The sequence below is a fragment of the Humulus lupulus genome, chromosome 6, assembly GCF_963169125.1.
Source record: "Humulus lupulus chromosome 6, drHumLupu1.1, whole genome shotgun sequence".
In the NCBI taxonomy this organism is placed as follows: domain Eukaryota; kingdom Viridiplantae; phylum Streptophyta; class Magnoliopsida; order Rosales; family Cannabaceae; genus Humulus; species Humulus lupulus.
In genome coordinates, this window is record NC_084798.1 from 168,074,083 (window position 1) to 168,088,373 (window position 14,291).

Below are 14,291 nucleotides of genomic sequence, written 5' to 3' on the forward strand. Positions count from 1 at the left end.
GAATTGAGGGTCTGTTTGTGTAATGCCCCAAATTTCTTAATAAGTTTTAGGACCTTGATTAGGAGGCCGAGAGGGCCATAATTGATTTATTATGTTATTAAATGATTACATGCATGTGTTAGGTGTATTAAATATGCATGTGAACCCATTTCTGATTAATTGGGTGATTTTCATATTTGGCATATTTGTGATATGTGTGTGGTGCTCTACTATTATTTGGTTATGCTAGGGTTACTCAGCACGAGACGATCCTAGGAGAGAAGCTAGGGGATTAGTTACAATAGGATTTATTCTTGACTTGGAGTGAGTCAAGGGGCATTTAGCGCATTACCGGGTTATTGGGTAATGGGAATAAATATTTGATGATAAATTAGGAGTTAGTAAGATCAGGGGAAATTCAGGAGGTTTTGACTATTTTTCCCCCGGGGACGTTTTCGGGACCCCGAGTGTTAGGATTTGTTTAAGGCTACTTAAGCTTGAAGTAACCTATTAAGAAATAAAAAGAATGTTCAATAAGTTCTCTCCCCCCTCAAAGTTCCATTTTCGACACCCGATCGCATTTTCGAAGGAAACTAGAGTTCTAAGACTCGGATTCAAGCGAGGATCGGCATAGCGATCCTAGGGAAGATTAGAAGTTTATTAGCCAGAGGATTTAGTTGGGAAACAACTCAATCAAAGGTAATTCAAGTTTTAAGTTCTATGTTTTCAAAGTTTTAAACTTGAATTGGATTTTGTGTTGTAATGAGTTTTTGGATGATTTGAGACTTGGGTTTTGTTGGTTTTGGATCATGGGGATGTTTGGGAACTTTGAATTTCGGGATTTGGAGATGTTTGGATAGGTTTTTGGAAGGTTTTAAAATAGGAAAATCAGGGTTATGGTAGGTTTCCCAGGTGGGGCCTCGACCCTGTTCTTGGGCGCCGCGGCCCGAGCATGATGCTGATGACGGTGGAGTTGAGGTGGACTGGGAGCCGCGACACTGGGGAAGGTGAGTCGCGGCGCTTGCCCCTGGTGCTCCTGTCTTGGCTGGGGGTCGCGACTCAGGGTTTTGGGGCCGCGAATCTTGAGGGTTTTTATGGCCAAAATGATGTTTTGATCTTGGGAACTGAAACCTTGGGCCTCGGGATCGTTCCTACTACCCGGTTTAGTGGGATTCGATGTCCCAGAGGCTAGGCCTTGGTTCCGGGATTGGTTTTAGAACTTGAACTCATTGGATCACCGTTTATGGTTGTGACTAGGTTATCACTAGAGGCTTGGAATCAGGATCGTGCTTGTGGCTCGTTTATTGGTAACATGTGCTTGGACCAAAGGTAAGAAAACCCCATATGCGGCATGCATGGTTATTCTTGATGCATGTTGGATGTTTAAATGTGATGCATGTGATGCACGAGAAACATGTGATTAGGGCATGCCATGAATATTGAATATGAAATTGATTAGAGCTTGAGTCTCTGTGTTTGTGCATGGTCATAATTACGCTAGCAACTGTTAAGTAAGCATGTTGAATGCCCTACTTTTGGATATTTGACATATGATATATGCCTGGTAGCATTGCTTACTTGTGCGTGGCACTGACTAACTAGTCAGATTTGGCAATGGTGTCAGTATTAGCTGTAAAGTTGTGACCTACTTGTCAGAGTTCGCAATAATACTGAGCACTGGTCACCTGGTATTGACTAATAAGTCAAGGACAGCCTTAGCGTGTTTAACGCAAGCCGATAAAGATTAGATCTAATCGACATCTGCATTGAATGACTAAAATAACCATTAATGTCGGACCAACCTCAAGTTCGATGAAAACTAAAAGCGTTTGTCTAGCCAAAGGCTAGTCACTTAGAGCTAGGGCTAGAGAGCCCCAGTGACTGTTTAGTCACATGGCTATGGGTATTGAGCCCGAGTGACTTACCCAGCAGTCACTCATCTGATTACAGCCAATGCCGAAAAGCCTAGGTGACGGTTTCGTCACACAGCTGTGGGTGCCGAGCCCCATAGTGACTTGCTTGTCAGTCACTCATTATGGTTTAACAGAACCTCAAAGTGATATTCACTAATCTGTTCAGGGCTATAAGCTCAGTATGATCATAATGATCATCATTGGCATGGTTGTGGGTGCTGAGCCCCGTGGTGACTTGCTTGTCAGTCACTCGTTATGGTTTACCAGAATCTCCAGTGTTAAATCACTCATCTGATTAGGATTGACTTAATAGTCATCCAATCAGGAGGGCAGGATTTCTTATCCTGGATACCCCATCATTACTTGAACTTATTTGTATGCTTGAATAGAGCTATATTTGCTAGGCATGACAGATATGATTTGATGTCACGATATGAATGTTCATGAGCATATTGAGTTTTCTTGCGGGGCTTCGGCTCACGGGTGCTATGTGGTGCAGGTAAAGGCAAAAGAAAGCTGGACCATCCTTGATTTGGAGAACTTAGGTGACGATGTGTACATATGCAGCTGCTCGACTGCCACGGCCGAGGTTTGAAAGATGAACTAGGGTTAAACCCTGTTTTGCCGCTTAGATCGGCTGGTTAATTATTTTGTTGTAAATAAACCTTTAAATTGTATTTTTGGGATCCCAATGTATGTAGTAAATGTTCTAGTGAAACGTTATTGTTTATCCAATAAACAGCCATGGATGACGTGGCAAGAATTTTCAACACGTGGCCGACATGTGGTAGTGATGCTGCTCGCCTATCGACCAGAGACACTTACATATGCGGGGTTCAAGTTTTATATACGACCAGCCTGGTCGTATACTCCGTTTATTTATGTATAAATTTGTATAGTTGTAATGATAGCCGATAATATCTCTTCATTATAACATGAATATCCATTTATTAAGGAAAGATATGATTAATTTACTCGTGTAACCCTCCTTGAGCCTATAAATATACAAGAAATAGCTCAAGGGGGGATCTTTTTTCCGAATCCTCTTTTCTGATCTGAGAAGAAGAGAATTGTATTGCTATTATCAATCATATGTATTGTTTCTCCTTCTAAGGTTTGTGAAACTCAAGAACTCTAGTTCTTTGATCACACCTTTGAATCTCAACATCAATAATAGTATCAAGTGGACGTAGGTCATTACCAATATTTGGGGCCGAACCACTATAATTCTTGGTGTTCTTTACTTTCCATTAGATTGTCTTTTCAAGCATCGTGCTATTTTCCTGTCGTATATTTGACTACATGTCAGTTGGCCAAAACGAGGGTCAACAGTTATATCTTAACCAAAAATTTTAATCCTTAAACCACTAATCTTACTTAGTACACGATTATGGCCAAATGACTCGGTTAGCGAGTTTAGCACTGTTTAAAATATGCACCGTAACAGTCCTTGGAGTTTAGGGCATTACAGTTTGCTGCTGGAAACCCTTATTTGTAAAGTGGTTCGTGGATTTTGGGAGAGAAGCTTGAGTTTGAAACTCAAGCAGTGCAAATTTATGATCTAATGTGTTTTAATGTGTTGTTATGGTGTGTTGACTTGGGTTATAGTTTGTCTAAGTTGTATGAAGCGTTTTGTGGCCTTAAATATGCTAAAATACAGAATTGGGGTCAAGTTTCAGATTTGAAATCCAGCGAGAAGTCGTAAGTCTGAAATTGGGGAAGAACATAAGAACCTAAGTTCGTTTTCGAGTTTCTGGCAACCTAGCGCGACCTCGCTAGGTTAGGGCGCGGTCGCGCTAGTGTTTCAAGGAGTGGGGGTTTTGATTTTTGGGCTTTAGAGTTTGTGGCGCAATCTCACTGGGATAGGGTGCAACCACTCCTGTATCCTAGAAAGCCCAAACTTTCTGTAGGCGCGACCGCACTAGGTGTCCCGAATTATAGTTTTGTTGATTTTAGAACTAGGGCTTGAGGAGTTCGAGAATCCATTTGGTGCCTGATTTGGGGGCTTTGGGGATGTTTCTAACGTCCCGACATCTAGGAATAGTAATTTTAAGAATATGGTTTAGAGTGAGGCTCATGATTCGAAGTTAATCCTTAATAAGAGTATGTTATCTTGTGACTAGACTATCCCAAGGCTCGGGATCAGGATAGTACTTGAGGCTGTATCGTCTATTACACGAAACTCGAGGTAAGAATATTGCACCCTGGTTGTGATCGGGGCTTGGACCTCTATAAATGAGTTTGGGTGTGATTAAAATTGTGATTACTTAATTAGGCTTGCTTGCATATGTTGTATCTGGTTGCATGGATTTATCTATGATGAAAGTCTAGCCTAAGGGTGCCGGGCCCAACATTAAGTGAGTGGAACGCAGCCTGGCCTAAGGGAGCCAGGGTCGGCCATAAGACTAGACGACTCGGCCAAAGGGCGTCGGGCCTAAACGTCACTTAAATAAATAGAGGTGTTAATTACACTTAACTAACTATATTGATTGTTGAGATTGGATTATGTGTTTAATTGGGTAGATCATTACTTCAAGCTTATTGCTTATATCATATTACTTACTGAATTTGTCAATTCCAAGTTTACTGCTTATATGTTGTTGCTCATTGTATTCGTTCATTTAAGTTTTCTTACTGAGCCTTGGTTCACGGGTGCTATGCGGTGCAGGTAAAGGAAGGGGAAAGCTGGACCACCCGTAAGTTGGAGAGCTTTAGGGGCGGCGTGTACATCAGCAGCTACTCGACTGAACGACCGAGGGATCAGCAGGTACTCGAGCCAAACTTAATTTTGCCGCTTAGGCTGACTTATGTTGTAATTATTTTGAGAGATGTAAATGCCTTGTATGCTTTTATTTTTGGAATCTCATGTACAAACTCACACTTTTTTAATGAAAAACAACTATTACTTTGATCAAAATCTTTTAACCCTAACCCATTAATTATCCTTAGTAACACATTTGTATCCAAACGACATGATTAGCAAGTTCAACACTATTTAAAATACACATTGTAATGGTCTTGGCTATCCAGAGCATTACATTATATATTATAAAAGAATAATACAAACATACATAAAAAAAATTAAGACAATTTTTTTTTGAATAGTTTTAAAGGAAATAAATAATATCATAATTTTTATTTAAAAAAATCGGCAAACCAAGGATCTCTTATATATACAATTTTTACATATATAAATATAACCCATTCTAGTTTTAAAGTAAACTATTTGATATTGTTTATTAGTTTTAAACTTAGTGTTCATAATAATGTAATTTTTTGTATTTTTATGTTTTGATTTATATATTATATATGGCAATTTTAATTTTAAAATAAAATAATTTTTTTCTAATTTTCTTTTAGAAAAAATATTCAATATAAGAAAATATTAAGAAATTCTAAAATAAAAGTATTAATTGAAAAAGTTTATTTGATCAAATTTTAATTATTTATTTAAAAAATTTAAAGAGAACATAAATTTATGTATCCATTAATGGCTAGAGCAATTAATATAAGTAATTTCTCATTAAAAGGTAAATGACGAAATAAGAAACATATATATTAATGTCTTATGTTACTATTACATATATGTTTGGATAAACAAAATATATTAAGTGACAAAATAAATAATTAATAAAAGAAAGAAAAAAATAAATTTAAACACATAAATATTTTTTTGTTATAGTTTTGCAAACATAATTGATAGAGTAATTTAAATACTTTAATATGAAATTTTAAAATATGTGATGAGAATTTATTATGAGTAATTTTTTTTATTTTAGTTTTATTTATCTTATTTAGATAATTTTAGTATTTTTTTAATCTATTTATTTTATTGAGATGACTTTAAAACTAATTATGTTAGAAAATAATAATAATAAAAAATGTTAAATTTAACAGAAATCAACAATTTTCGTTAAACTTACATTTATAATATATAAAAATATATATTTCCGTTTACTTTTCATATCATTAGGCCAGCCCGAAGTTCATATGGGCCTAAGTTAAAGTATAAATATGAGCCATCTTTTAAAAAAAATCATGACATTTTTAATTGAAAACAATTTGATTATGTTATTTTAAAATTTATTTTAATTTTTGAAACATTTTTTTTTATGGGAACCTTAGACATGGGCCTCGCCTGCCATGCCTAGGGCGTCCCTGCAGTTCATGCATTGCTCGCATGGAACTACTTTTCTTTTAAAAAGAACAGCTCCCGAATTTGCATAACATGCTACATTTCAGACTTGTTGCAATTTTGTTTTTAAAAGAAAAAATATATTTATGACCATATTATCAGCTCCTGTCGAACTGTCGTCTTGCACATGTCATTTATAAACAACTTTACACGCAACAAGTTCAATCCAAAATGTTTTTACAAGCACAACTCCGACCTGAATCACTTACAGGTCCATCGAGCTACCATTTGTTCTACACCGTTTCGACTTGTTGTATGGTCAACTTGGCCACTTTTTTATTTTTTATTTTATTTTTGCACAGTTTTTTTTTACTCGTTGACTACCTTTGCAAAAAAATTTAAGCTTGATTCGGACCTGAAGATATTTTCCGTTGAGCTGTTATTTTCTTGATATACCACCCTGACTTGATATATGGACAACTCGACTGCCTTTTTATTTTTCAAGGTGCCAATCCCACAAGACAACGTTTCCCGAACTCTCCATGAGCCATTAAGATAGAACCAAACCTAGGGAAGCTATGATCTCGTGTTATCCAAAACGCTGGAGCCAACTTGTGTGTAGCACAATGCAAGTCGGTTATTTTTTTTGGGCCATAAAATTGTGAGCTAAATAATCTACTTCCATAAGTTGTCTAGTGCATGTTACTGGGCCAAGTTATTCCAAACTTTTAAGTCGAGCTACACCTCGAGGTTTATAAGAGATGTATGTCGAGATGTTGTAGTGAGTTGTCTAAAAACCTAGCCTAAAATGTTTCTCTTTGAACTATCGTAGATATGCCTGACGTAGCATAAATATTAAGGTCGAATTGTCTTAAAGCATTTTCGAATTGTACAAACTTGGAATATAATTGCATCAAAGTCACCAAGATAGTTAACTTTATTATTTTATTTATGTATTTATTTATTTTCTCATATAGATATGGATGAAAAGTCCATCACTTTTGTGCAATTTTCTTTGCTAGATGCCACAGCTTGAGAAGCACCCGTGGGGATTTTTCTCCATCTACGTTGTCTCGTAGCCAAGAATCTTACTCTGAGCAAGAATCACCTTTCTCATGAAATCAATGACGAATTTCCAAATATGAGAAGAAGCGTCGAGAAGACTATTTTACAGCCATAACCCAGGGACACATCGAGGAGATACAACAAGGTTGAAGAAGATTTCTTTGATGCTCCACCTATAAGGTCCCGTGTGGACTTTATTGCAGCAATGTAAAATGTAGCATTTTTCATGGAGTTAGTATTGCATTTCTTCCTGGTGAGCTACTATTCAAGGATAGAGGAACAAATGGAAATTTCACCTCCACAACAGGTCCCTAAAGAAATACCTGAAAAGGACCCTGTAGATGATCCTGAGCCATTTTTTGAAGCTGAAAATTTTATTTTAAAAATCACCTCACAAAATCATATTGTAGTGATCCTTTGCCATCGAGATATTAGGTGGATCCAAGACTCATTCTGTCAACATGCAAAACCCGAGGAGCGCACTTGCTCACCCATAAAAAAAGAAAGTGAAGAGAGAATGGGCGCTTAGAGCGGCAATGCGATGAGAGTTGGGGCCCTTTTACCTTTCCATACTTACTCAAAAAAAATTCTCAATTGGTTTCAAATTGCACCTTTCCAATTAAATACTAACTCCCACCGTCTCTGCACAACCCTCAAGATTCTATATCATAAGCAAAATTAGGAATCTCCAAGCCCTAGAGAGATTTTGTATCTCTTTTCTTTAAAGTCCAGCCACATCAAAAAGGGGATTGGTGATTGATGGTACTACCTTCCAGCCTGGGTATCTGAAAAAGTTCTTGAGAATATCCCTACCATTCTCAAGGTGGCATGTGAACTTCTTACTTGCTTGAAAATAATTCATGTAGTTTACGAACACGATTATTCAACCAGAAGTATATAAAAGGTCAGTCCTAACTAAGGAGATGGAAAAGTGACTCACTTATTAGATCTTATGTTGAGGTAAGAAAGGTCAAAACCATTCTCAATGATATGAATCTCTCACTGTGCGGTATTATCAGTAAGAATAAGATCATCGCCACTGATGATAAGGAACCGACATCTCGCATGTCGAGGGAAAACACCTCAAGCTTTGAGCTTCAAAGAAAGTGATCCCGTCATCCAGCTAAAAAATCTTAAGGCTCTTTAATCCCTGACACTATTGAGAAGATTCGACTTGAGCTTGGGGATAAAGATGAGGTTGAGTCCCCAACCAACACCTTGGGAGGTAATTTTAATTATGAAATCAAGCTAGGTGGTCACCAACCATCTTCAAATTTCACCCTGAAGTTCGAGTTCCTTCTAACAACCCTTCTAAAGACTTATGAATCCACCACACAGTTGATTCATTACTGCATCCATATTACTTAGGATTTGGTAGAGATAGTATAGTTTTAGATTTAAAAACTTGTTTCTATAGTCCCTACTTCAGACAGGATGGCTCAAACTGATAACTTAACTCTACAACTTAACTCGTTTCTATAGATTTAAAAACTTGTTTCTCGATTTTTTCGTTAGCTTGAGAAATCTAAAATGTAAAGAATATTCAAATTCCGTTTTTTATGATTATCAACTTAATTATTCAAATTAAAGGTTTAAACGGACACAGAGACTGTTTGAACAGAAACTAGATATTTTTAAGCAGTTTATCACCAGAAAATAAAAACGAGCATAAGGTAAAGAACACACGAAATTAGACGTGGTATCAGCAATCTTTGCAGATTGCTACTAGTCCACGGGGCCACGCCCAGAGAATGAAATTTATTAGAAGAATATCTAAACGATTACAAAACCAAATTGACTTATACAAATAAAGACTCCCTCTTAAATTTGTCGCATCTGTTGTAATCTAAACTCTAATCAAATTTCTGAAGTGCTAAGATCTTGAACTCCCTTCAAATCATAACACTTGTACTTTTCCTCCCGAAAAGTGACTCACGAACAAGACTTCTCTCGAAGCTTGATAAACAATGTCTAAGTGTGTTCAACCTGCACAATTAACACAAAGAAAACAATACAGAAGTACACTGTAATAAATCACTAAGAACTTGTTGGACTTAAGTTCTTCACATAATAAAAAGTCTCTCTAAAACTTGAAAAAATATTTGGAAAATAATACACCAAGAGAGATGATAAAAAAACTAGCGACCTAAGGATGATTATATACTTTTTAGAATCCCTTTAGGTCGTGGAAAACAAATTAGAAACCAATCAGCCAATAAATGAAAAATCTTCCAAAACATGAAAGTCAGAATCTATTCAAATAGACTAGCAATCCGTTCAAACAGATTCATTGAACCTGGACAGATTTTAAACCCAGTTTCCTTAAATAAATAAGGAAACAATATATACATTATGACTGCAAGTTGTACACGATTTCTAGACAAAAAAATCAGATAAAAAAAAAATACCAATAATTTTCATTTCAAGAAAATATATTCTTTTATAGGAAATTATATATTTATTTTATTAACATATATATAATAATCTGATTATATAAAAACACATTTCAACAAAATAGGAAACTACCCATTTCGAAAATTCTCCTTTAATTAATTTTGTCAATATTGTCAAATATGCCAATAAAGATTTTTACAATCTCCCCCATTGGCAATTTGATAGACAAAATTAATTCAAAAAACCTGCAACACAAATGTTAGTTACAAGTAAAGATAAAAAACTCCCCCTGCAAATATGCATTAACTTATAACAAACATTTAAAGAAACTAGACTTAACTCCCCCTCAAAATAAGAAGGACCAGAGTTAAACAAAAACAACAAATAAAGCAGGTTTTTGGAAGTATCTACTCTCCCCCTTTGTGTCTTTCAAAGAAGCCAAAGAACCATAAAACCAAAACAAAAGAGAGTATCAATGGTCTTAAGACAATAGACAGAAAAAAATACAAAACTAAATGACCGGATCCTTGGTCAAGGTTTGAACAGCATCCAACACAGAATGTTGCAGTCCTTTAATCGACATCACTTGAGCAGCCAAAGAATCAACAGAGGCTCGAACAACAGCTATTTCTGTAGCAACAAGACCTGAATCTGTGGGAACAGAGGAGGATGCATGAGGAATGTCATCCGAGGCAAACTTTAGAGATTGGGGCTTGACTTTCTTGGTTGATGGAGCATTAGTGGCTTCAGTAGGAGGAGCAGAGGCCTTGTAGGAAGCAGCAGTAGTGGGAGCCATCAAGTCTTCTTGATCACGTTGGAGATCTTTTTTCTGCATACTCAACACTTTATAAATAACTTGAGGAAAAGGAAGATTCAAGTTTTTCCTATTACCTTTTCGAAACCCAATGATTTGATCATGAATAACCATAGCCAAATTTATACCAAGACCGGTCCCCACCTTGTACAAAAATGAAGCCATGTCAAATGAGATAGTTGCGGTGTGAGAAGTTGGTTTCCAATTCGTTGTGGCAAACTTATGGAGGACAGCATAAGTGTAGGTGAGATTAGAGACTGAGATGACTATATTAGATGGCCATACCATTTTTTTCCCTACTAATTCAGTGATAACCGTATCCTTGTCAAGAATGGCAAGATCATCATCTTCCTCGACATCAAGAGGAAGATGCAAAGCATGGGCAATGTCTTGAGGAGAAAAAGAGAACCAATGGCCCCTAACAAACACTTTATAATACAGAGGAGATTTAGGTTCAATAATTTCATTAGTAAGATTGGCATAGAATTCCTTGACTATTCTATCCACAAAACTAGTAAATTTAACCAAAGAACTTGTCCATTTTGTATCTTGAAGCATTGTTAGCACACCATAAGGCCAATGATCACTCAAGACATAATTTCTCTCAATGATAAATTTCCTTTGAGCATAGAGAACCATATCACGAGCATTATCATTATAACAAAAAGTTGAAGAATAGGGTTTGAAATTTACACCTGAACGTTTTGGAGAAGGTGTAGGATCAGAAATAGGTCTCTTCCCTTTATCCTTGGATGACAAAGGAGATCCAACTGGCTCTGAATCAGATTCGACTTCTTGTTTAGAGGGGACAATGTCTTCTTGTTTTGGCTCATCAGACTCAGCCTCTGATTCTGCATTGTCAGGAACCGTTTCATCAGATAAGGTGGTATCACGGGTTGCTTCAGATTCAGACTTTTCTTCCTCAGGGTCAGATTTGAAGGAAGATAGAGAAGGGGGATGAGCCTTCAATCTTTTCTTGGCAGCAGTCAAGGGGATAGAAGACGTGTCCAACCCCAATTTCCTTTTGGGAGCCACATAATTTTTCTTGAACTGGCTCGGCTTCAAGGGCAGTTTGAGTAACCCAGCAGCAACAGCTTTGGAAGAAGATGAAACAGATTTTGATTTTGCCCTAGCCGTCAGAGACGAATCAATCGGAAGAGGAGATGGGTTCTTGGCTCAAGAGGGCACCACCACTTCAGATGGTGGTGCAACATCAACAATATCAGCTGTGATATCAGGAAACACCATGGGGTGTTCATTAGAGAGGGAGAACACCTTCTTGCGCGCCTTGGATTTGCAAGTCTTCCCAATAGATGAGGCAGGTGCTAGAACAGATGGAGGCGCCGTTGACACAGATGGAGGAGGCGATGGAGAGGGCACCTTTCTGGATTGAGAAGCAGGGGTCTTCTTAGAGGAAGCTCCACGAGTTCTCACCATTGTTCTTTCTCTGAAAAACAGCAAACACTTAAAAAAAATAAGGGAAAACAAATTAGAAGAAGAAGAAGTGACTTAGAGAGATCGTGGGTGAGAAGAAAAAGGGTAATGGCAAGCTTTTTAAGGACAAAACTTACCCAATTTGGACACTCACGGCAATAAGAGGTTTCCCTTTTTTTTAAAAAAAAATTGTTTTAATTAAAAAATAAAAGGAAACAACCTTTAAGACACACGATCTACATAAAAACTTACCTCTTTTTTATTTTATTTTATTTTATAAAAGGTAATGGAATAGATATAAAATGCCAATACAAAAAAAAAAAAAAAAAAAACCAGAAAAATAACCCCACACGATCTTCCTATTTGACCTTTTCCCCTTTTTTTATTTTTAAAAATTCTAAACAAGGTACAAGACAATAAATATACAAATCATGGTATTCCAAATTGAGAAAGAAGACAAAATAAATTCCTTAGAGACAAAGAATATATTAAATCACACAAAAGAAATGCATAATTTCACAAAATTACCACAAAGATTCGGTCCACCATGAATTTCCTTGTCAATCAATTTTTTATTTATTTAATTTAATTTATTTATTTTCATCAGATTTAATTAATTAATTTTTTAATAATGTACAAAAATGAACTCAACCAAAAAATTTCTGCTTTGATCAATGAGAGTCAACCTGATAAGAATAAAATCAAGCAACTGAAAATAAGTGTTAGTGTATACCATTGATAAGAACACTTGTGAAAATAAAAAATTAGAAAGAATATTCGAGAGAAATAAAGCACAATTCAGTCACAAACACATATTCTTAAGTGAATCAATCAACATGTATGAGTCTTACACACATTTTTTTTTATAAACTGTGTACAATTTTTCTTGCATAGTGTCAAACATAAGTGTGTGCCAGTGTATGCAAGGGAACATTGCCCAATGACAAATAAGTCTTTTTCAAAATTATAAATAATTGTAACCCATGAAGACGCTGTCACACTACACTAGTGGTAGCCTTTTTCTATGGTAGCGTATCCTCTTCATAATTCTGAATTAAAAAGTTCCAACTTACTCAAAAGATGGCTTTTACACACTGATGTAGGTAGCTCTATTCTTTCACAGGAGCTTCAAACAATGCTACAAAAAAGGAAGCTCAAACATTAAACATTGATTGATTTACTCGAATATGCCTAGGAGGAATTGATTAAATTTCTCTCAAGAATATACAACCAAAGGCTCAAAAACACAAGTCAGATTATCCAGCTTGACACACAATAAAATTTTCAAATTAATTGACAATTTTCTTAACCTTAAATAACACACATTTGATCAAGAGGACAACACAATAACAAGGAAATTTAAAGAGAACAAACCCCCAAAGATTTTCGGAGGAAATCAAAGCGAACCAAATCAAGAGCTTCAGTGAAAATATCAGCAATCTGTTTATGTGTTTCAATATATTCCAAGACAAGAACTTTATTTTCAACTAATTCTCTTATGAAATGATGACGAATATCAATATGTTTAGTACGGGAATGTTGCACAAGATTTTTTGAAATATCAATTGCACTTGTAATATCACAAAAAATAGTTAAAATGTCAAGATCAAACCCATAACCCATCATCATTTTCTTCATCCACAAAAGTTGTGCACAAAAACTTCTTGCTGCAATGTATTCAGCCTCAGCTGTTGAGAGTGAAATAGAATTCTATTTCTTGCTGTGCCAAGAGACTAGATTATTTCCCAAGAAGAAACATCCTCCACCAGTGCTTTTTCTGTCATCATTGTTACCTGCCCAATCATCATCACTAAAACACACTAGATTAGAATTAGTTTCTTTTGAATACCAAATACCATAATCAACAGTCCCATGAACATATCGAATGATTCTTTTGACAGCTGCAACATGAGACTCCATGGGATTTCCTTGGTACCTGGCACACACACCAACATTATAACTCAAATCAGGTCTACTAGCAGTGAGATAAAGAAGGCTACCAATCATGCTCCTATATAGTGTAGGATCAACTTTGACACCATTTTCATCATTGGATAGCTTCACAGTCGTTCCCATTGGTGTTTTGGCAATCTTTGAACTTTCAAGTCCAAACTTTTTCACCAAATTCTTAGCATATTTGCTTTGAGAAATAAATGTGCCTTCATCTAACTGCTTGACTTGCAACCCTAAGAAATAGGTCAATTCTCCCACCATGATCATTTCAAATTTCTCTTTCATTTGTTTCACAAATACCTGCACCTCATTGTCAGAAGTAGAACCAAACACAATATCATCAACATAAATCTGAGCAATAATTATGTTAGATTTAATATTTTTGATAAATAAAGTTTTATCTACTCCACCCCTTTTGTATCCATGAGAAACGAGAAATTGAGAGAGTCTCTCATACCAAGCCCGAGGGGCTTGCTTCAAACAATATAGAACTTTCTCCAATTTGAAAACATGATCAGGTGCATCGGGATCTTCAAACCCTTTGGGTTGTTCAACATATACTTCTTCATTCAAGATCCCATTGAGAAATGCAGATTTGACATCC